Source organism: Pelodiscus sinensis, chromosome 10, assembly GCF_049634645.1.
Source record: "Pelodiscus sinensis isolate JC-2024 chromosome 10, ASM4963464v1, whole genome shotgun sequence".
Classification (NCBI taxonomy): Eukaryota; Metazoa; Chordata; order Testudines; family Trionychidae; genus Pelodiscus; species Pelodiscus sinensis.
The window spans coordinates 30,723,747-30,744,337 of record NC_134720.1 but is presented as its reverse complement, the minus strand read 5'-3'; the positions used below and the strand labels follow the sequence as shown (position 1 = coordinate 30,744,337).

General features: G+C 41.2%; 1 protein-coding gene across 19 annotated transcripts in view; it reads left to right on the top strand.

The window, feature by feature from the left end:
- VEPH1 (ventricular zone expressed PH domain containing 1) overlaps nt 1–20,591 on the top strand; it is a 206,920-nt gene that overhangs the window by 19,275 nt on the left and 167,054 nt on the right. For 3 of the 19 annotated variants that reach the window (XR_012906258.1, XR_012906259.1, XR_012906260.1), the window contains exon 1: nt 1,992–2,281. The exons of 2 other annotated variants lie outside the window; for them this stretch is intronic. The gene's annotated coding sequence lies outside the window, so the exon portion shown is untranslated. Of the gene's footprint in view, nt 1–1,986; nt 2,282–13,500; nt 13,630–18,457; nt 18,555–18,670; nt 18,794–20,591 lie in introns of those variants that run through there. 14 more of the 19 variants (XR_012906257.1, XM_075937780.1, XM_025184860.2 and 11 more) reach the window with 10 other exon arrangements.

Genomic DNA, 20,591 nt, shown 5'->3' with positions numbered 1-20,591 from the left:
TAATATCAGAGGTTACTATTGGTAGAAGGAAGTAGGAACTCAGGGGCTACGTCTACACTGGCACCCTTTTCTGGAAATGCTTAAAACGGAACAGTTTTCCGTTATAAGTATTTCCAGAAAAAGCGCATCTACATTGGCAGGATGCTTTTCCGGAAAAGCACTTTTTCCGGAAAAGCGTCCGTGGCCAATGTAGATGCGCTTTTCCGGAAAAAAGCCCCGATCGTCATTTTCGCGATCGGGGCTTTTTTGCGGAAAAGACTAATGTGCTGTCTACACTGGCCCTTTTCCGGAATAGTTTTTCCGGAAAAGGACTTTTGCCCATATGGGAGCAGCATAGTTTTTCTGGAAAAACACTGACAATTTTACAGTAGATCGTCATTGCTTTTCCGGAAAAGCAAGCAGCTAGTATAGACAGCTGGCAAGTTATTCCGGAAAAGTGGCTGCTTTTCCGGAATAAGTGGCCCAGTGTAGACACAGCCCCAGGTTGTCTGGTTTTGCCTTTACATCACTTTTAAAGGAATAGCTAAAGAAAAGTCTCCTGGACATAGATAAGAAGAAACTTTGGATAAAACATTATCTCCACTCTTCACTGTAGCCAGATTAATAGCTATGGGGCGGAGGGTTCCCTTTACTGTTTACAGACTATTTCTTTCATTGAGCTACATGGTCTTAATGATAGAAATCACTCCATGTTACAGGCAATGCATATTCCACCAGATTACATTGCATATAATTATACTGTGTGTGCGCATATCACACATTAAAACTTTCTCCCACTTTGTAGCCAGCTAACAAGTAATATGTAGATAGCCAGCAGTGCTGAATATGGGATATGTTCATTTGTATATTTCTGAAAATGTGTTCCTTAAATGAAAAATTGTCACATAACTATAGATGGGAGATTTTTCCTAAAGGTATATCTGATAAAGTTGGACTTCCAGCTCTGAGTTTTCATTAGAATTGGGCTATTTAAGTTGGGCTATTTGTGATTTTGAAAACCTTTCTCTAAAGGTCTAAAAGGATGCAGAATAATAGGAGTATTGAGAGTACAATCATGCAGGATTTCACTGCTGTAGGGGTTTAAAAATCATGTTGGCAGGTGAATGTACTGCCTAATGTTTGTAGTCCTCAGTCACACATATTTGTCATGTGGTTGCTGTTGCATTTGTTTGTGAAGGATTTTTAAACTTTTTTGAAAATGACCTGTGTGAAGAAATGGACTTTAATGACATAATTGAAGAATGTAGCCATAACTGAAGCCAAAGGAGCTAGACAGCTATAATAGACTTAAATACAAATGAAAATTTTAAATTATTAATGCAGAATTTTGTTTATGAATAAATTACAATATAATTAAAATAAAAATTATCCAACTAAATTAAGTATCTATCAAATTTACCCAATTCACATTTAATATGAAAATAGCCTTCAATTTGCACATTTGATGCCTTTTTTTCTATTATTTCTCCAAAGGGGGGCCCCATGAAATTGTGCTGCCCTGGGCTCTGCAAAACTCTCATCCGCCCCTGAAGGAGAAAAAGTAGCTAAGTCAAGTTTAATGTTCAAGTAAAACACTGCTGAATTAGAAAGAATTTCTCCTGTATAACTGTCAAGCTTTGGATACTTGTTACTGGTTGTATAAGTTAGACTTGCCCTGCAGTTTGGTCCAAACTGGGCAGCTGACATTTCCATGGCTTATCTCAGTTTGGTTGAATTGGTGTGATACAGCTAGTGCTGGTTGATACAATATCTTTCCTTTAATGAGCTCCACTTTTTCTTTTTCTTCCTTTTGGCTGGTCTAACCTCAGGATAATGAACAGGTTCAGTCTCTCACTGATTTCTGACAAGAGGCCCCATAATTTAAATTAACTTCAAAAACTTCCTCATTTCTCGAAGCAGGTTATTCATTAACAGAATGTAACCACTGGCTGTTAGATAAATTCTTTTAATTAATTCAAATTACATATGAAGCTCTCAGAATTTTCACTTAGGCTGCTGCTGCTGCTAAGCTTTGCAAGGAATAAGTTCTGATTTGTTTTTGAGTGGGGGAAATGGAGAGAAGATATTTGTTTGCTTGATTCCACATGACAACTCCAGGGTAACTGAATAGACTGTACGGTTGGTTTGACAAGGCTATGCACTGAGCCAGCAGCTTCACATACCAGAGAGGGGGCTGAACTGGGGACTCTGACAATTGTAATGGATTTTATCTGCCTTTCTCTAAAGAACAACTATTTTGTCGTCAGTTGTTAATGTTTTTCAGAGGTTTCCCTTCTGAGAGGTATGAATAACTTAAATGAATATTCATTTGTGTAGGATTTTTCAACGATGAATAAGTAATTATTGCATGACAAATGTACAATAGCATGTCCAAATATTAAATAATTAATGCTTTTTTGAGAGAGAGCAGAAGTCATATAATTTTTGTGATTGATTTGTGTGGATACAAATACTACAGTTATTGAGCATGTGTAAGCGTATTGCAATAACATACATGCCGTGCATGTTTGAAACTTGCTTCAAATGGCATATAGAGGGAGAGCAATGTTTCCACAGCATGATGTGTTGCAGCATATGCACCAGTCCTACAATGTTCTTAATTCTTCCTATGGGCTTCATTGCATTTTGTTTTATTCCCTATCCCAACCCAATGCTCCGGGACTTTATATATAATAATGCACTGTTACTCACTTAGTTTCAGGGCAACTCTGAATAAAATTCAGATTACAGAAGGTGCTGGCCCTGTTAAAATATTTACTGAAGAGAAGTCCACTGAATTGCCAGGCACATGAAAGAAATTCAGGGATAGTTCAATAGTTCAGTAATCATTCTTGTAGAGGGCTCTATGGGACAGTCACTCTGAATTCATTTTTATTACTACATTTCAACCTTCACTTTGCTAGTGGGCTTCTTACAAGCTTATTCATGTACTCACCCTCTAGATGGTTCATTTTGTAAGTCTCTCTCACTCTTTCATAAATAGCAAAAGATTTTTTAATTTTTTTTATAAGGTTTCAAATTGAGTTCCCTCCCCATCCCATTTATAGAAAAATGGGATATCACATTCAAAAAAATGATATCACATTCAAGAAGCTCTTTAAAATACCAGCATTATACAGTGTGACAGTGACAATGAGTGTACTGGTATGTGTTCTGATGTACTTTATAATTTTCCTTTAAGGGTAAGAAACATGGGTAACTTTTTGCTTATAATTTAATTTATATGTAATATAATATTTTCATATATTAGAGATATTCAGAAATACTTCTCTGAAAGATATAATTTGTTGGCATTTAAAATATTAATAATAATTTTCATAACGTATTGTCAAATGAAACACAGTCAAAGCCAGCTGTATGTTAAACCTATGATTTTTTATTATCTCATTGCAAGAAAACACCATCCCCATGGTAGGTAAAATGTCAGGTACATACTAAGAGTCTGAGCTTTATATATGATATTTTTCTGTCAAGAAATAAGAGGATTGTGAAATCAGCACATGGAAGTGCATATTTGTGAATTTAAAATTGCAGTTTTGTCTTGCTTCATCTGTGCAGCCAAAACTCCCACAGAAGTCAGTGGTAATTCTGATTGGATAATGCTATCTCAGACTCTTAAAAACTAAGTATCTGCTAAAAAAATAAAGGTATGATAGTTTATGAAAGTCAGATCATTATATAAATATATTTCACATGATAGTTTTGTTTCTGGAAAGATCACTGAAGTTTTATTCCGAAGCAAAATATATATCTCCTTTCAATTTTGGTAAAAATTTCTTTCCTATGAAGAGATAAATCTGAAGAGACAGCTCTTGAGAATATATCTTGCAGATATATCTTACAGATGTCTCTAATGACAATAACATTTCCAAACTGTATCTGAGAATCAGATATCAATGTAGCAGACCTCAAAAACCAGAGCAATAAGTTTATAAAACATTTGATCAGTTTTTTAAGAAAATTAATCAACCTGTCAATGCTTACTTTCAGAGCACAGAATCCCCAGGTTTTTTTAGTCAAAATGAAGTGTGGAAACCTGTCATGACAGAATGAAACTGAGAGCCATGTAGAAAACAATAGCTGTCTTGTGGGAGGAATTTAAATGTATGCAGCTAATCCCATGGGAACTGCTGTAGTCCATTCAGACTTTGTGAAAAAGATGCTCTTTCAAAATAAGCTTTAATCCTTTTCTTAAACCGAAAAATCTGAGAACTTTTTTGAAAAGTTGCAAGACAGAGTGTTCTAGATTAATCAGTCAATGATCAGTAATAATATTTTAAAATCAAATAATTAATTTAATGTTTGTCAAAATATATACAATGAATACATAATATATATTTTGACAAACATTAAATTAATTATTTAACTTTCTGAGACTTTCAGACCAAAGGTAAGTAGGAAACAAACCCAGGCCTAATTTTACTATACATGAGGAAGTAGTTGGTGTTTGGATATTACACAGCCTCTGTGATTTTTTGTTTTGTTTTTATTTCAATTTTGGGATTGCAACTTTCCCTCATTCAACAGAACTGTCCTTTCCTGTTGAAGGATCATCAACTAGGAAAACATCAGTGATTAGAATCCTCTGTAATATACAGAATAAGCATTCATGTTTGAAAATCATTCTGAACCTTCTATGGTTTCTGGAGGAGTAAAATCAAATGGGTATCAGCCCAGAATATGCATTTCCCTATGTGGAATTTTGAGCTCTAATTTAAGACACTAATTCTGCAAGCCCTTACACATGTAATTTACATACATGGTTAATCATATTGAGTTTAATGGAATTACGTCCATGGGTCCTAAATGTAGAACCTTCAGTTCTGTGGTTTGGGGTGGCTCCTAAATTTGGCAAAATGCACCCTCCCAACTTCTGGCTACAGCTCACAATAGCTTGTTGTCATTTACTACAGTATTGTTATTTTGCTTTTCTATAGTCTTTCAGCCAAGGATTTCAAATAAATTATAGTGCTTAATGGATTTAAGTCTGTTACCAAAACATTGAATGGCATGCAAAAATGGTTTTCCCTATTTAACAGATAGTTACTGAAGCAATGAGAAGTTGTGTCTTGCCTAAGAGCACAGAGAAAGTTCAAACTCTCTGACCTGCTGGCTCTTTAACTACAAGATCCCTTTTCAATGAGATTTCCCCTTCTCTGCTATTCTTTCTCTGATCTGTATATTTAAATCTAAATTATTTGATGTAGTGGGAGGCTGTTTGTAATTCTGCATCAATCTGAACACTGTTTGTGTGCTAACTAACATTTAGTTCCTGGAATATAAATATAATCTTTAGTTCATGCTAAAAATAGAAAGCAAAGAGCTATTGGTTCCTGTTGTGAATTGGTACCAGAGTACCAACAACATTAAAATTTACTTGAAACACTCCTGCTTCAGCATTTTGTAGCATGTCTACCAATGTCCATCCATGTGCGGAATCAATTTTGTCACGTGCACCAAGGCATGTACAGACAAGCACCACCAGTAGAAACACATGTTTCTGGCTCTAGGGTCTTTGAGCACTCTGCTAATCAGCTGGGTGACATTTGAATCTCCTCTGGGCATCTGCACAAGCCCTCATCTTACAGGGAACACTGATGTCTACCATAATGCCACACTGCAACCCAAAACCATAATCATGTGTAATGTCCAAAATATATTGACATGTAACAACCAAGAGTGAAGTGTGGAGAAAGGTGGAAAGAGTTGAGGAATTCCACAAATTCCCTGTTGGATACACTTTTACACCAGTCTAATCTAGTATAGATCTTTTTTGTCCTAGCCCAATGATGATTTTCACTCAGCAGGTGTCTTACCTTGGTATGTTAGAGCATAATCTTGTCCATAGTTCCTGTCTGCTCCTGAAGTCACCTGTAATGGGTGTCTGGAGCCCATCATGGACATGGCATCACTCAGGATTTTTGTGCTGTGTGCTCAACCTACTTTTGGAGCTGGGAACATACTGATGTGCATTATTAAGTGACTTGCCCCACAAGGTATTCACCATTTCGCTCATCAAGTGCCAAAGTGGCCAGCATTGAGTGCCTCCAGTTTTGGATGTTCAATTGAAGGAAACCTTGGGTCAGATTTTTCACAACTTCAGTAGAAGGCTGGTCTGCATCTTTGAAAATCAGACTCCAAAGGTATGTCTAGACTACATGCCTCTGGCGCCAGAGGCATGTAAATTAGACTACCTGACATAGTCAATGAAGCTGGGATTTAAATATCCCTGGCTTCATTAAAATAAAAATGGCCACTGTGCTGTGCCGGCTCAGCTGATCGTTGGCACAGCGTGGCAGTCAAGACACGGATCGGTCGACAGGGAACGCCTTTGTCAACAGCTCCCTTATGCCTCGTACTGACATACCCCAACTGTCTGCAACTAGGTGCCCCAAATCAGACCAGTTAGGAAAATTTTGCCTCTTCTTTGGGTTTTTTCCTTGCATGCTTCAGTTGCTTAATAAATTTAAGAGTTCTCCCTTTCTGCACTTTTTTCAGTGACATGGCACCATGAACAGAATTTGGCATCAATACTTTCATTATAAATCCTTTAAAAATAAAGATTGTGGCTGCAATTTTTGCAATATTTGTTTTGCTTAAGTTTAATGTTATTTGCAGCCTAGCCCACTTGTATTTCTAAATTCTTTATTTCGGTAGTATCTAAGCACCTAAAGTCATATTGAGACTCACAGTTTGTTGTTCATCCAGAATTCACCTTGCTGTTTGCTGCACATAGATGCCTTTAAACTTGGAATTTGTATTGTTTCTCTTCTGTTATGACAGCAATTCTTTTGCAGAGAGGTGAGTTTTGCATCAAACTCTGAAGCCTGCCAGGTTAGATTTCATTCCGAGCGCCTCTAATAAGGAGTTATGATAAGAATTCTGTGCCCCCAGCTACCAAGACATCACTTCTGTCACTAGTATCTTTGAGATCCCCAAAGAGAGTGCCTTTGTCTCAATGGGTTATGGAAAGAGAAACAGGTCCTAAAATACATTTTAAATGGCCATTAAAATTAGGAACTGGACTTTGGTTTAGATCTGGATATGCATAGAGTACCAGTGGAAGAAGCAGAACGTCTAATGTTACATGTCTGACATTTTTTCTGCTTAATTATTATTAGTCATGTTTACTATAATAGCTGAAGACCAACCAAAAATAGAGCTGCATTGTGCCAAGTACTGTTCAAACACAGAGGAGTAGATGATCCCTGCCTTGATGAACTTACAATCTAAGTAGACAAGAAAGGGTGAAGAGAGGGGTGTGATAGTAGCAAGCAGCATGCTAGTTCCACTATTTTGATGTAATTTTTTTGGTGGGGAGGAGGGCTACTTAGTTGCTAACTTGTTTTATATCAGAGAACAGACTGAGGTGTGAAATAGCATCAAGAAGCAAATGATGGGGGTTAAGGAACCCCTCCTTGGAGGAAGTATTACCGACCACATTGACCCTACAGCAAATGTTATTTTAGTGGCCTGTGACACTGGTTTCCTTGTACAGAGAAGCAAAGAGAATAAAAGGCTGGATTAAATCACGTGAATATGCTATAGTTTGCTCACAATAATACATTTTTTTCTAGAAATATGAAGCAAACAGCATAAGCTTGTAATGAACACGGAAGTACTTAAAAACTTCTCCACTTAAGAGCTGAAATGTCCTGCATGGGATAAATCTTTTCAGCAGTGTTACATAATGAAAATTTTAAGGCGATTTGCCCTAAGTAGAAGTTAAGACACTGTAGCTTATTGAAGAAGTAGCCGCAGTATCAGAGAGTTTACAGTAAGGCAATGTCTTCTGGCATTGTCCTTAATATATTCTATAATGGAATCTCTTTAAGATGGGAAGTGAGACCATTATGAGAGACTGAGGCTATGTCTACACTACAGAGTTTTTCCAGAATACCACAGGTATCCCGGAAAAACTCTGCTGTGTCTAGAGAATGCGTCCGCTTTTTCAGATCAGTTTCCGAAAAAGCGGGCACATTCTTTCGGAAGCCCTGTCTTCCTCATTTTATGAGGAATAAGGGCTCTTCCGAAAGAGGAGGTTTTTTCCACATTTGGCCCCATGTAGATGGGCCAAATGTCGGCAAAGCCTCTTCCAAATAAAGAACTGGAAAAAGGTACACAAATTACAGTTTGCAATTTGTGTACTTTTTTCCAAAAAAGAACGGCAGTGTAGACATAGCCTGAGATGTCTGATTTTTCCCTTTGCAGAGATACAAATCTGGAGTAAATCCACTAAAGGCATTGTTATTATACTGGTGCAAAACTGATACAAATAAGAGGAGAATAAGGCCTGGAACCCTTTTTGAAATCTGGAGATGAAGAGGGCCAGATTCTCAGAAGTGAGCTGAACTCTTTTGAAAAATTTTCCACTTATTTTGGTGCCTAAATGGAAGCTAAGCTTTGATGAAAACCGGGCTGATATAAGATGCAGAAACCTTTATAGTTTTCTAGAGTATACCCCAAAACATCACTTTTCTTAGAGGAGGAGATTTAGAATCTTCCATTTGAAACAGTGAAAGTCTTGCTGAATAATATCCTGTGCTTTGATATCTAAAATACACACATACCAGTTTAGTCTCTAATTAGTTATAACTAGCTGGAGTTACCCGGCGTTGCTCAGGAAACCAGAGGAACAAAATGTAGAAAAACAGTAGTCCATTATTTTTTTTTTGAATGGTAGAAAAGCTGCACTGATTTCTATAGGGATTAAAATATAGGTCCGCGTCATCCCTGGAGGGGGTGTGTGCAACCCCAGGTGGAGGGGAGGTTACACACGGGAGGGGCACCCCAGCTCGCCTCCAGGGCTGCAGGTGCTGTAGGGGGCAGGGCGGGTGCCCAAGCTATTGTGTGCATGGGGGTCGGGGCGCTGCATGCCGGCAGCGGGTGGAGGGGAAAGAGGGTCGCTTATGTAACCTTGCGGGCAGGAGGGGGCGAGTCCTGGATGGCGCTGGGGGCCGCAGGCAGTGGGCTTGGGACCTAGGGAGGGCAGGGTGGCCCCTGCAGCGCAGTGTAGTGGGTTACTTTTTGATTTTTACAGCTTGAGTTCGGGCCCAATTGGGTCCAAAAGTACCTTAAAACCTTCTCCTGGAGGAAAGGTTATCCCATGCAAAGTTTGGTTGCGGTAGCTCTTATAGTGTCCAAGTTATTAGCGCACAAACTTACACACATTCTCCTTTATATATTAGCTATAAACCAGCGGTTGGCAACCTTTCAGAAGTGGCATGCTGAGATTAATTTATTCACTTCTATTTACGGATATGTGTGCCATTGATAGTTTTAAAAGTCAATAATATTCCTACTTAAATTTTAGCAGCTTCATTAATAAATAAATGAAGACGCAGATCTTACCATTTAGTTGAAACAAAATACAGGACTATGTAGCACTTTAAAGACTAACAAGATGGTTTATTAGATGATGAGCTTTCGTGGGCCAGACCCACTTCCTCAGATTAAATAGTGGAAGAAAATAGTCACAACCATATATACCAAAGGATACAATTTAAAAAATGAACACACATGAAAAGGACAAATCACATTTCAGAACAGAAGGGGGATTAGCTCGCAGACATTTACCTTTCCCCACCTCTAATACCATTAGTTCACAGACATTTACCTCCCCCCCTCCGCATCCCCCTTCTGTTCTGAAATGTGATTTGTCCTTTTCATGTGTGTTCATTTTTTTAATTGTATCCTTTGGTATATATGGTTGTGACTATTTTCTTCCACTATTTGATCTGAGGAAGTGGGTCTGGCCCACGAAAGCTCATCATCTAATAAACCATCTTGTTAGTCTTTAGAGTGCTACATAGTCCTGTATTTTGTTTCAGCTACACCAGACTAACACGGCTACATTTCTATCATTACCATTTAGTGTGATCTTTGCCATTGCTTTCCCTTGCTGAGCTCTCCAAACTTGGGTCCCATAGCAATCAGTTAGTCAATAAGTCTCACATTTAGGATTAAAATCCTACTGTATGTACAACTTGGGCTGTGTAACACTGTATTAATAAACCGCCTCTTTCGAAGGGGCACTCAGAGGAATGAAGCTCCCTGCACTTTGTCAAGGACAGTGCAATGGCTGGCCTGGCAAATGGCAGCTGAGGAGCAAGTTAATAAGGGATGGGGGCCGTGGGGAGATGCAGGCTTGCAACCCCCCCAGCTGAAGAGAACTTTCATGCCTTCTTGCTAGGGACCCAGGTGCCAATGCAACTTTGGGGCATAGAGTTCCTTGCACGTTTTCCTCTCCCCTCAACCACCTTCACTAGGCCCAGAGCTGCAGCCTGGGCAGCACTCACTCGCTAGTAGGGGCCCAGCAGCGGTGGGGCTGGCAGCTGGGCATGACTTCAGTACCGTCTTTAGCCTGCTTGCTGGGAGCACCGTGAGGCAGAAAGGAAGGTGAGCGGAGCAGGGAGCGCTGAGGCTGCAGGGCTGGGGCTATGCAATAGGGTGGAGAGTGGTGGGCTGGAGGAGGTGGGGATGGGACTCCTAGGCAAAGGCAGTGAGGGGGCTGGACGGTGGCTCTGCGTCCCCATCCCTCTCCAAAGTAGGAAAGCAGTGCCCTAGAGCAAGCTCCCTTTGTCCCCATGGCTGCCGCACCCCAGCTCAGCTCCAGCAGGCCCCTGGGAACTGGCTCAGGAGCACCTCCAAGTGCCCAGCTATTGTGCACACAGCCTAACCTTCTGCGGAAGGGGGAGAGCGCTGGCCACTCATGCACCACGAAAGCCCAAAGCAGCCCAATCTGTGGCCTCTCTGCATGCCCTCTTGCAGCTGTGTGCTGGCCAGGAGGTTCCAGCAGCAGCACAAGCTCCCAGCGCAGCAACAGCTGCATGCAGGTGAGGGGGGCTGAGCTCCCGCTGCGACCATGTGCATGTCACTCAAAATCATCTTGCATGCCACCGATGGCCATTTATGACATACGTGCTCTATGTTGCCGACCCCCGATATAAGCTAATTAGAGACTAACGTGATGTGAATGAGACACGATTTCCAAAGATTATTTGCAACATACAGGGTGAACCTCTTTAGTCCTCATTCACTGGTCTGACAACATCCACTTATCATGGGTGTGGCCACATTTCCCACAATCCCATAAAGTTTGTTTACAGCCACCAGTCCTGGCTTTCTGTGTTCTGTGCTGTTCTTTGGCTCTAATTTATCCCCAATGTCTTTTAAGAACCCAATAAGCAGTGGAAATGTTGGTAATGCTGCTAGACAATATTGACCTCTTGAGGTTTGGCAGATTATCTGGTTTGGTGCTGGTCAGGTTGTGAGAGTGCTGGTCTAGAGAGGTTCAACCCATACCATATTGGTTTTTAACATTATATTATCTGTTGGTATAATTCCCATTGACAGCAATAGAATTTCATAAGCAAAGCATTTGGTCCTATATATCAATAGAATAGTTGCTTTATGGTTTTTTACCATATGCCCAGTTAGGGGAGCAGTGTGATCTAATGATTTGTGAAGGGGACTAGGAATCAGGATTCTGTGCCCTGGTCTACAGTAGGGAGTTATTTCGAAATAATCCCTCTTATTTGGAAATAACAAGTGGAGCATTCATATGACCAAGCCCATTAATTTGAAATAACAGGCTGGTTTATTTTGAAATCTGTACTCCTGATTTCCTCGTGGAATAACACTTACTTCGAAACTGTTATTTCATAATAGCATTAGTGTGGGTGCTCCAATGCTGCTGTTTTGAAATAACTACTCCCCAGAGTAATTCAAAATAATTATTCCCCAGTGCTTCCTGGGGCTCTAAGTCGAGGTAGCACATCCACAATAATGGAGCCTGCCTCGGACTAATTTCGAGGCTCCCCTATAGTATGGACACGCTATTTGAATTTTGCTATTTCGGGACCTATTAAATTGATTTTAGTTATTTTGAAATAGTTTCCTTATGCCCTCTGTGTCTGTTGCAGATCTTACTGCAGACTGAGTGACTTCAGGCAAATCACTTACTGTTTTTGTTCACCAATTTACCCATTTGTAACATGAATGTAATGATTACCAATTAAACAGGACTGCATGGTATTATTATTAATATTATTAAATTAAATTAAATTAAAACAGACAATGTTTGTAACCTTTCACCTCTGAAAATTCAAGTATCTCTGAAGAAGGGTAGACTTGGTGATTGTAAGGAAGGGTCCCACTCATAGGTGACTGGTTCCTGTGATGGGGGTAGGGGGTGCAGGGAGGACCACCCAGAGGAATAGGAACAGGTATGTGGGGGCAGTCCATCTAGTAATTAGAATTTTGACAGTGGTACATGAGGGCGGTACACCTCCCAAGTGCAAATACCAGTCACCTATATATGGCCCCACTTCACTAATTAACCATTAAGGAGATAGAGGTTGAAATCCTGCCCTTGCTGAAATTGTTGGGAGTTTTGCCATTGATTTCATTGAGGCCTTAATTTCATAGAATTTGACCAGAGGGAACCATTAAATCATCTAGTAATCCTGCATGACACAAGCTCTTAAATGCAACCTGGTTAGCTCTGTATAGAGCCCAATAACTTGTGTTTGAATATAGTATATTTTCTGGAAAGGCATCCGCTCTTGATCGGAAGACATCAAGAGATACAGAATGAACCATTTCACTGGTAGTTTATTCCAATCGTTAATCATCTCACTGTTCAACATTTATGCCGAATTTCCACTTAGATTTTTTTTTCTGGCTTCAGATTGTAGCCTCTGATTCTTCTAATGTCTTTCTCTGATGGATTAAACAGCTATTTAATGTATGGTAATTTCTCCCCATGAAGGTACCTGTAACCCCATTTATTTCCTCACATGGCTCTTGAAGAGTTGTTTACCATTTAATACATTGATTCTGGTTTCAATATGGTTGTGTAACCACGCCCAGACAACAGTCTTGAGAAGTTAAAATTCAGGAGCTTGTAGGTAAAATATTGTTTCCAAAAGCTCAAAGAGAGAGTTCTTGAATTTCAAATTGTAACATCAAAATGGGTGTTCAAGGAATGGACACAGAGAATAATTTCATGACTCATGCATATTTGTAGATCATGTGTGCAGAAATTGTGTTATGCTGTTTATTAAATTGATAAAAGCTCAAGTAAACTTCAGACATGGATTAGTATACATGCAATGGTTTATGGAATGGCCTCACTAATTCTTCGGGATAGAAAAGCTTCTCTCTAGCTGTTTCATTCACTTGTTCTCTTTCAAAAAGTATAAGCTTACTGGAGTCTTTTTACGTCCTTCCCAGGGAAGGATAGCTTTCCACTAACACAGAGAGTTTTGTTTTCTTTATTAGAAACAACTGCACTTGCTTTGAGTAGGCTTTGTATTTGTCCCAGGAACAGAGCATTTCATTCAGATAAGGCCACTTTACATTTAAGTTCATTCTAGTCAAGTCACCTGATCAAGCCATTGGTAACTTTTAGGCGCTTTAGTCTGCATTCCTTGAATTTCTTACTCCTGGCACTGTAATTAACAGCTCCAGGTTCACTGCTTAACAGTAAATTCCATAAATTTCCACTTGTTATGCCCTTGGATATTGCCTGTTGTAGCACAAAGGCAAAGCAGCATATCAGCGTAGAGTTTTCAACTCTGAAGCTGTAAGTGCCACTAAAGAATGTCATTGGGGAGTCACGCACAGGTAAAAGAGAATTAGTTTGTTTTTGACATTCTGTGAATTTTCATCTTTAAATGTAAGAAATACTGACTATGGATATGGAGGGCCTGCTTCTCTTACTCATGTCAGTGTAATTTCATTGACTTCTGTTTAGTTACTCCCAATTACCCCATTGTAATTGACAGGAGAATCTGGTCCACTGTGCTTTCATTTTGGATTATTTAATTTGCATGTCTTTTACTAGCTCGCTTACTGTTTTGTTGTGAATAGTCCAGAAAAAGTAAATTTCTCTGTGCCGATACAAACCTATTTAGTTAAAATATAAAATCTAAAAGAGTGGGCTCACTGTAGGATCAATGCTGGGTGGTAGGAATGTTGTTATTTAAACAGAGACTGTTGTTTCACTGAATTGTTTCCTCTGTGCTTGGCCTCCCTTTTGACCTTTGTTTGACATTTTACAATTGTTTCTAGGAAAAAGGCACAAAGCCAGTGATTATATCACTATAAATTGTATGATGTGATTATAATTTTAGGTCTGTACATCGAGTTACAAATATATAAGTGATCTAAAGCTATAGGTTTTTAAATGTGAAATGTTTACTTACAACAGTGAAGACAGAGCTCAAATTAAGGTCCCAGGTGAGATTAATTTGTGTGGCCTTGAGTCGGTAAGATTCATTGTGAGATACACTTTATTGAACCTCTTACTCTTAGAATCAATGAGGATTCTTTATGACAAGAATGATTAATGTACTGATAAAATTTTGCTTTGGACACAGCCCACTGATAACACCCATTTATATTTTTAAAATCCATATAACTTGAAGCATCTTCCGTAATGTAAGCTCTCCACATTTTTGAAATGCCATTTAACATTGTGTCAAAAATATATGAAGTGTGTATGCAGTGAGTCGGCATTTCCAGAGCCACCCTTATCTAGGACTGACACCAGTTCTAAGTGGTAGCATCACATAGCTAGGACCAATCAGTGTATTGGTGGAAACTGTACCTGGGAATTTGGGAATTAATAATACAGTGAAAAGTTTCATATTTGACATATAATATACATATTGCTCTTTTCTGTCTTGCATGAATGCACTGAGCCCACCAGTCAAAATGCGGTCCCTGACCTGTTCTGGGGCCTACAGGCTGTTATAGAGATTGAGTTCTCTTGGAGAGTTTCACTTTGGTTTCATCTCTTGGTTTTTTGGTCAATGTTTATGCACAAAAGGTCACCAATGGACATAAAACCTCTCAAATAAATTATGAAGAGGGGTCACTAGGGACTGAGGTGAAAAAGTCTTGGGCAGGTCAGAAACAGTGTCAGTATCACAAGTATACAGCCTAAGGGTACATCTATACTGCATGGCTATTTTGGGATACCTACAGTATCCCAAAATACTATACTGCCTCTATACAAGACAACTGGTATTTCGAAATATTTTTTGAAATAACAGGCGCGCTATTTCACCATCCCGGTATACCTCGTTGCACGAGGGCTAAGAGATGGCCCAAAATAGCACATTATTTTGAAATTTGGTGCTGTGTAGACATGCCAAATTTCAAAATAGATTCAAAATAAGATACACAATTTGTGCTACACAAATAGCATCTCTGATTTTGAGTTTAGGGTGCGGTGTAGACCCTAAGTGAGATGAATCTGGATGGGATCAGGATCTGTAAAACCTAAATCCAGCCATGTTTTGAGCTATTCTTCTTACATCCAACAACGAGTAGGGATAGCTTTCATTTGGGACTCACTCCCTGTCATTTCTAGAGGCTTTGTATGGCAGATTGCTATCAGTGATGCAGCAGTTTTATTCAATGCAGATATTCCAGGCAAATATGGTTACACTTCATTTCTTTTGGCTCTTACACTTTTTATATCTAGCCTTACCATACAACCAACCAGCTCACAAATAAATCATTCTGTGCAAGATTCTGTCTTTAACATGCGTACACTACACACATTTCTCCTTAACTCCAAACACTTTCAGACATGTTTTTCTTTCAAAGCTCAGAATATTCACACTTATGGGCAAATTGTGCTCAGCTACATTGGTGTAAAACTAGAGTATCCCATTGAAATAACTGATAAAAAAAACAAAGAGCAGATTCTCACCAATAGTCTTGATAGCTGCTAAGAACTAGACTCAGGAAGACATTTGTGGAACCTACTAACTCATGAACAGTTCAGACCATCCTTGCTATAAGCCCATGATATGTTCCAAAAACCTTGAACTTATGGTGAAACAATTTACAGCGAGGAATTTTTTCTCCGTGGCTGACATCCATTTGCGCAAGTTGAGGCTTTTTTGTGTGACTTAAGAGTAGGGTTTGGGAGGACTTAACACATCAGTTCCTACAGGTGTCAACGACTTTAGTTCGGAACAAATGTATACTAGGACGACTTATAGTGGGGACGCCCTGTACTATATGCTCTTTTATCAAAAATTGTGCTGTTTATATCAAGCATCTATGTACTAGAATGATAGATAGATCTTTGATTAGGTTGAAATTACCTGAATTTGTTCCATTTATAGATACACCTAACAGCAACATGTAAGTATATTTACTTACGTTGTTTGGGCTCTGGAGGAGTCTTTTTGGCATGAAACAGGAGGTAATAGTCTAGTTCACATTTTCTCTTCTGTGATTTGGAACCTTGGATTAATTTCATGACACACATTACAAGATGATATTCATGAACAGGAGAGTACTTCTGAGGAGAGCAGCAGAACTGATAAAAGGGTTGAACTGCTTTCAAGACCGAAGTCTGTATGGCTTCAGGAAGAGATGACTGGCAGTGTGAGATAGAAGTCTAAGATATATGAAAAATGGAGAAGAATGATTTATGCAGTGGGGAATGATGAGAACTAAACAAAAGTAAGGAAGCTTAAATATCAGGCAAAACTTCTTGGCCATTGGAGCTATTAAATAATGCAATTGTTTGCCAAAGGAAATGGTGGCAGCCCCATCATTTGGAATGTTTAAAGCTGACCCAGACAGAACACTAAAAAATAGGGACCAATTCTCCTTTGGTTGTGGGACATGAAAATAATCTAATAGCTCATTTCCATACCAAATCATGTGTTCTGTTGTGTCCAAGATCTCTAAGTTAAAAAGTCACCAAGTAAGTTAGGCATTGACAATATAATGTAAATTGACACATTGTAGAGGTCTTACAAAATAAGGCTATTTCAATGGCAAAGGAAAGCGTTTTAGATTGTATTGGCTTAAGACACACTTCTAGGTTGTCAAACACTCATTTTTATATGTAACAGAGCTGCAGCATTCTGAGTATTCTATTTTTATTCTTTGCCTTCTCAGAAAAGATTTCTTATTATTTTAAGTAGGCTTATAAACTTTCTTCTAATATCTGTATTTAATTTACTGAGGTCATGTGATGTGTATTTTAGTTTCCTCTGGTGATTATGATGAAATGTAAAGATTTGCTGCTGTTTGCATATTTTTGTGAGTGTTTGCAAATGTACTTTAGCCTTCACATGGTTTATTCTTTTCTCTGTGTGATTTTAGTTGGCAGAATATTTCTAGCATTGCAGAGCTGCAGGTCCTGTCTCCAGCTGTATCTGAGATATTGTAGCCTTTGAAGGGTATTCGCCCGTGTTCCTGCTCACTATGATTTGTGTCACTTCTCTGTGTTGAGAGAGCAAACTTTGGCTTTACTTGCTCCAGATCCTTTCAATACTCAGGGTGCAGACGTAGAACATATCACTATAGTCACCCTGCCTCAATTTCCCTCTTGGTTGTCTAATCAACTCACATGAACCTTCTTTAGAGCTATAATTCATGAAGTCCTTGCAAAACAAGTACACAGTTTCTTAAGCCCTTCCTCGGGCCTTCCAATTTACCTTTGTTCCAGAGATTCTAGCTCTCTCTGCTGTTCAATTCCCTCTGAAATTGGGAGCTCTGTTAGTCCCACTTTGGCCTGCCCCCAATTTTTATCCAACCCTCAGTTCCTGTACTTTGTGGGGTATTGAAAGCTGTTAAAATTATGAGCTACAACTTTAAATTTATGTTGCTTTTTGGTGCTGCTTGCAGATTAGGGAGCACTGTAGGGATGTGTGTGATCTGGGCCTACCTGCTATCAGTTTGCAGCGAGCTAGCCCACAGTCAAGTGGGTTGCACCTCTCTGTTTCAGGCAACAGCTTGCTTTGTCTCTCCGTTTTTGGGTTCCTGTGCGTTACGGTTCTGGAGTTTTTTAGAAAGACAGCAGTGCTATGTTGCAACTTGCCAGAATGATTTTTTTTATGTACAGGCAGTCCCCGGGTTACGTACAAGATAGGGACTGTAGGTTTGTTCTTAAGTTGAATTTGTATGTAAGTCGGAACTGGTACATATTGTAGGGGAAACTCTAGCCAAACATTTTTTTTAGTCTTGGATAGCATAGGGAAAGGTTAACTCCCCTCTAATGTTTGTTTTGCTGTCTGTTCCCCTGTTCAGAAGATTTCACATCTATTTCTGTCCCTGTGACAAACTCAGGACTAAAGGAGTAACTCATCAAATACCAAACAGCTCTGCACCATGCTTTGAGCTAATAGCTTTATTTCCACACACCACCCAGGGTTCTAGGAGGAGGGTCCTTTTTTTGCTAACACAATGAGGCCAGCACTTTGTTTGTTTTGGTGGAGTCTTTGTTTGCCCAGGGAGCCCAGCATGTATAGGGGGAGGAGGGGCGGAGAGGCTGCTTTTGTCTGCTGTTCGGCAGCCTGTTGCTCAGGGGAGGGGGCAGCCTGTTGCTGGCAGGGGGGGAGGGGGGAGGCGTGCAGGATGCGAGGCCGCGGGGGGGGGGGGGGGGAGCGGGCGTGGGGAGGCACTTTTCCTCTGCCCGGCAACTCTGCGGGATCCCTGTCCCTGTGGCCAGCTGCTGCAGGCAGAGGCCAGTTGGAGCCGGCTGAAGAGGAGGAGGGGTGGATTCTAGGACCCAGGTGAGCGAGCCCCAGGGACGCTGCGCTCCGGGAGCCCGGCATGTATAGAGGGGAGGAGGGGCAGAGAGGCTGCTTTTGTCTGTTCCGCAGCCTGTTGCTCAGGGGAGGGGGCAGCCTGTTGCTGGCAGGGGGGTGGGGGGGGGGGCAGCGGGCGTGGGGAGGCACTTTTCCTCTGCCCGGCAGCTCTGCGGGACCCCAGTTGGAGCCGGCCCGAGGAGGAGAAGGATCCTAGGACCCAGGTGAGCGAGCCCCGGGAATGCTGCTGCGCATGTGCGGGAGTTGCCTCACCCCGTTCGTATCTAGGGATCCGACGTAAGTCGGATCCGTGTAAGTCGGGGACTGCCTGTATTTACTGAATTCTCTGTGTGAATGCTGTGAACAAACATGCTCAGAAAGTGGGGTCAACAGCCTTGCTGGGCCCCTGGGAAAGACCAGGGAAGTGTGTGTGTGTGTGGGGGGGGAAGTTGCTCTGTGCCCTTGGGTGGAAGGGACAGGGCTGGGGTGAGGCAGCCCTCAGTGCTGCCCGGAACGCACCGTGTTGTGCTTCGCCAGTGATTTAAAGGGCCCAGGGCACTGGCCACCACTCCTGCAGCATTAGCAGTGGCAGTAGCCAGGAGCTCCAGTTCTTTTGTATCATAAGACCCCAGGAAACTGCCCCACTTTGCCCCCTCCCGTCCATGGGCCTGTGCCTAGACTCCGCCTTCCCTTGGAACAGGGTCTCCCCAGCCCTACTTCATAAGGCTGGGTTTGAATCCTGCCCCAGCCAACCATCATCCTAGCTCTGCCACAGCATTTACAATTCCCAGTAGTAGTCACATGATAATTCTTTGCAGAACAACCTCTTCCTGAAGACACCATGCTTTGGAGAAGGGTTGGCTGGCCTCAGGACTCCACTGCCCTTAAAGGGATAAATCAGCCATTTACAAAGTCTTCAATGTCTGCATTGAAATCAATAAGACTACTCATGGAGTCAGGTGTTGCTCAACATGCTTAGGGTATTTAACCTGACCCTTGACTCTCATCAATGGAAATCTGTTATGGCTTCATGCAGGTTACTAGCACCAGTAATATCTTTTCTACTCTATTTCTTATACCATGCTCTTCAGTATGGCATTTGAACACCATAGATACCTCGTGATTAGGGTGACCAGGCATCCTGTTTTAAAGGGGCAGTCCTGTATTTAAGTCCTCCTGCAGGTGTCCCAACTTTTTCTTTAAAAAGGGCAAGTTGTCCCATATTTTCTGTCTCCCTCCCCCTTCAGTATTGGTGTCCTGCTGCTGCTGGGAGGTCCAGTGGCTGATGATGAGGGTAGGTGTGCTGCACGCCGGGTGGTACGGCAAGATGCAGTGTATGGGGGGGGAAGCTGGCTACTCCCTGTGCTGGTCCATCTGTGTAGTTCCTGCTGTGTTCCAGCTCTTGGCCAGCAGTGCCCCACCCCCTGTACCACCTCCAGATGGCTCTGGCTATGAGGTGTGGTGGCTGGTGAGTGTGGGCAGGTGCCAGGTGTCAGCCAGTTACATATCACCTCTGCTGTCCACACATCAGCCCTTTATATGCTTCCCTCTCACTGTCCTCTCCCTGCTTTGCCACTTCCCCCTTTCCCTGTCTCCACTGCTCCTCCATATCCTCTGGCAGAGCATCGCACTTCAAGTGCTGTGCAGAAAACTAACCCCTGGTTGGAGTGCTCAGCTCACCAATAGCCTGGCCAGCAGGCTCCTTCCTTCTCCTGCTGCCTCTAGCTGGGCCAATGCCTCATTCCACAAGGAGTAACAGTTAATTCGAACTAAGGAGTTAGTTCGAATTAACGTTTAACTGCCGCGTCTAGCCGCAAGCAGTTAGTTCAGATTAAGGGGCATTTAAAAATGGCTGCGCCTGGGAACATGCAAATGAAGCCCGGGATATTTAAATCCCGGGCTTCATTTGCAACTCCGGTTGCCCTTATTTGCCTACCTAACTCAAACTAACGAGCTAGTGTAGACATACCCTGGGTTGTGTCAGTGGCCAGCAGCAGCCTGGAGGAGCTAGCCACCTTTCAA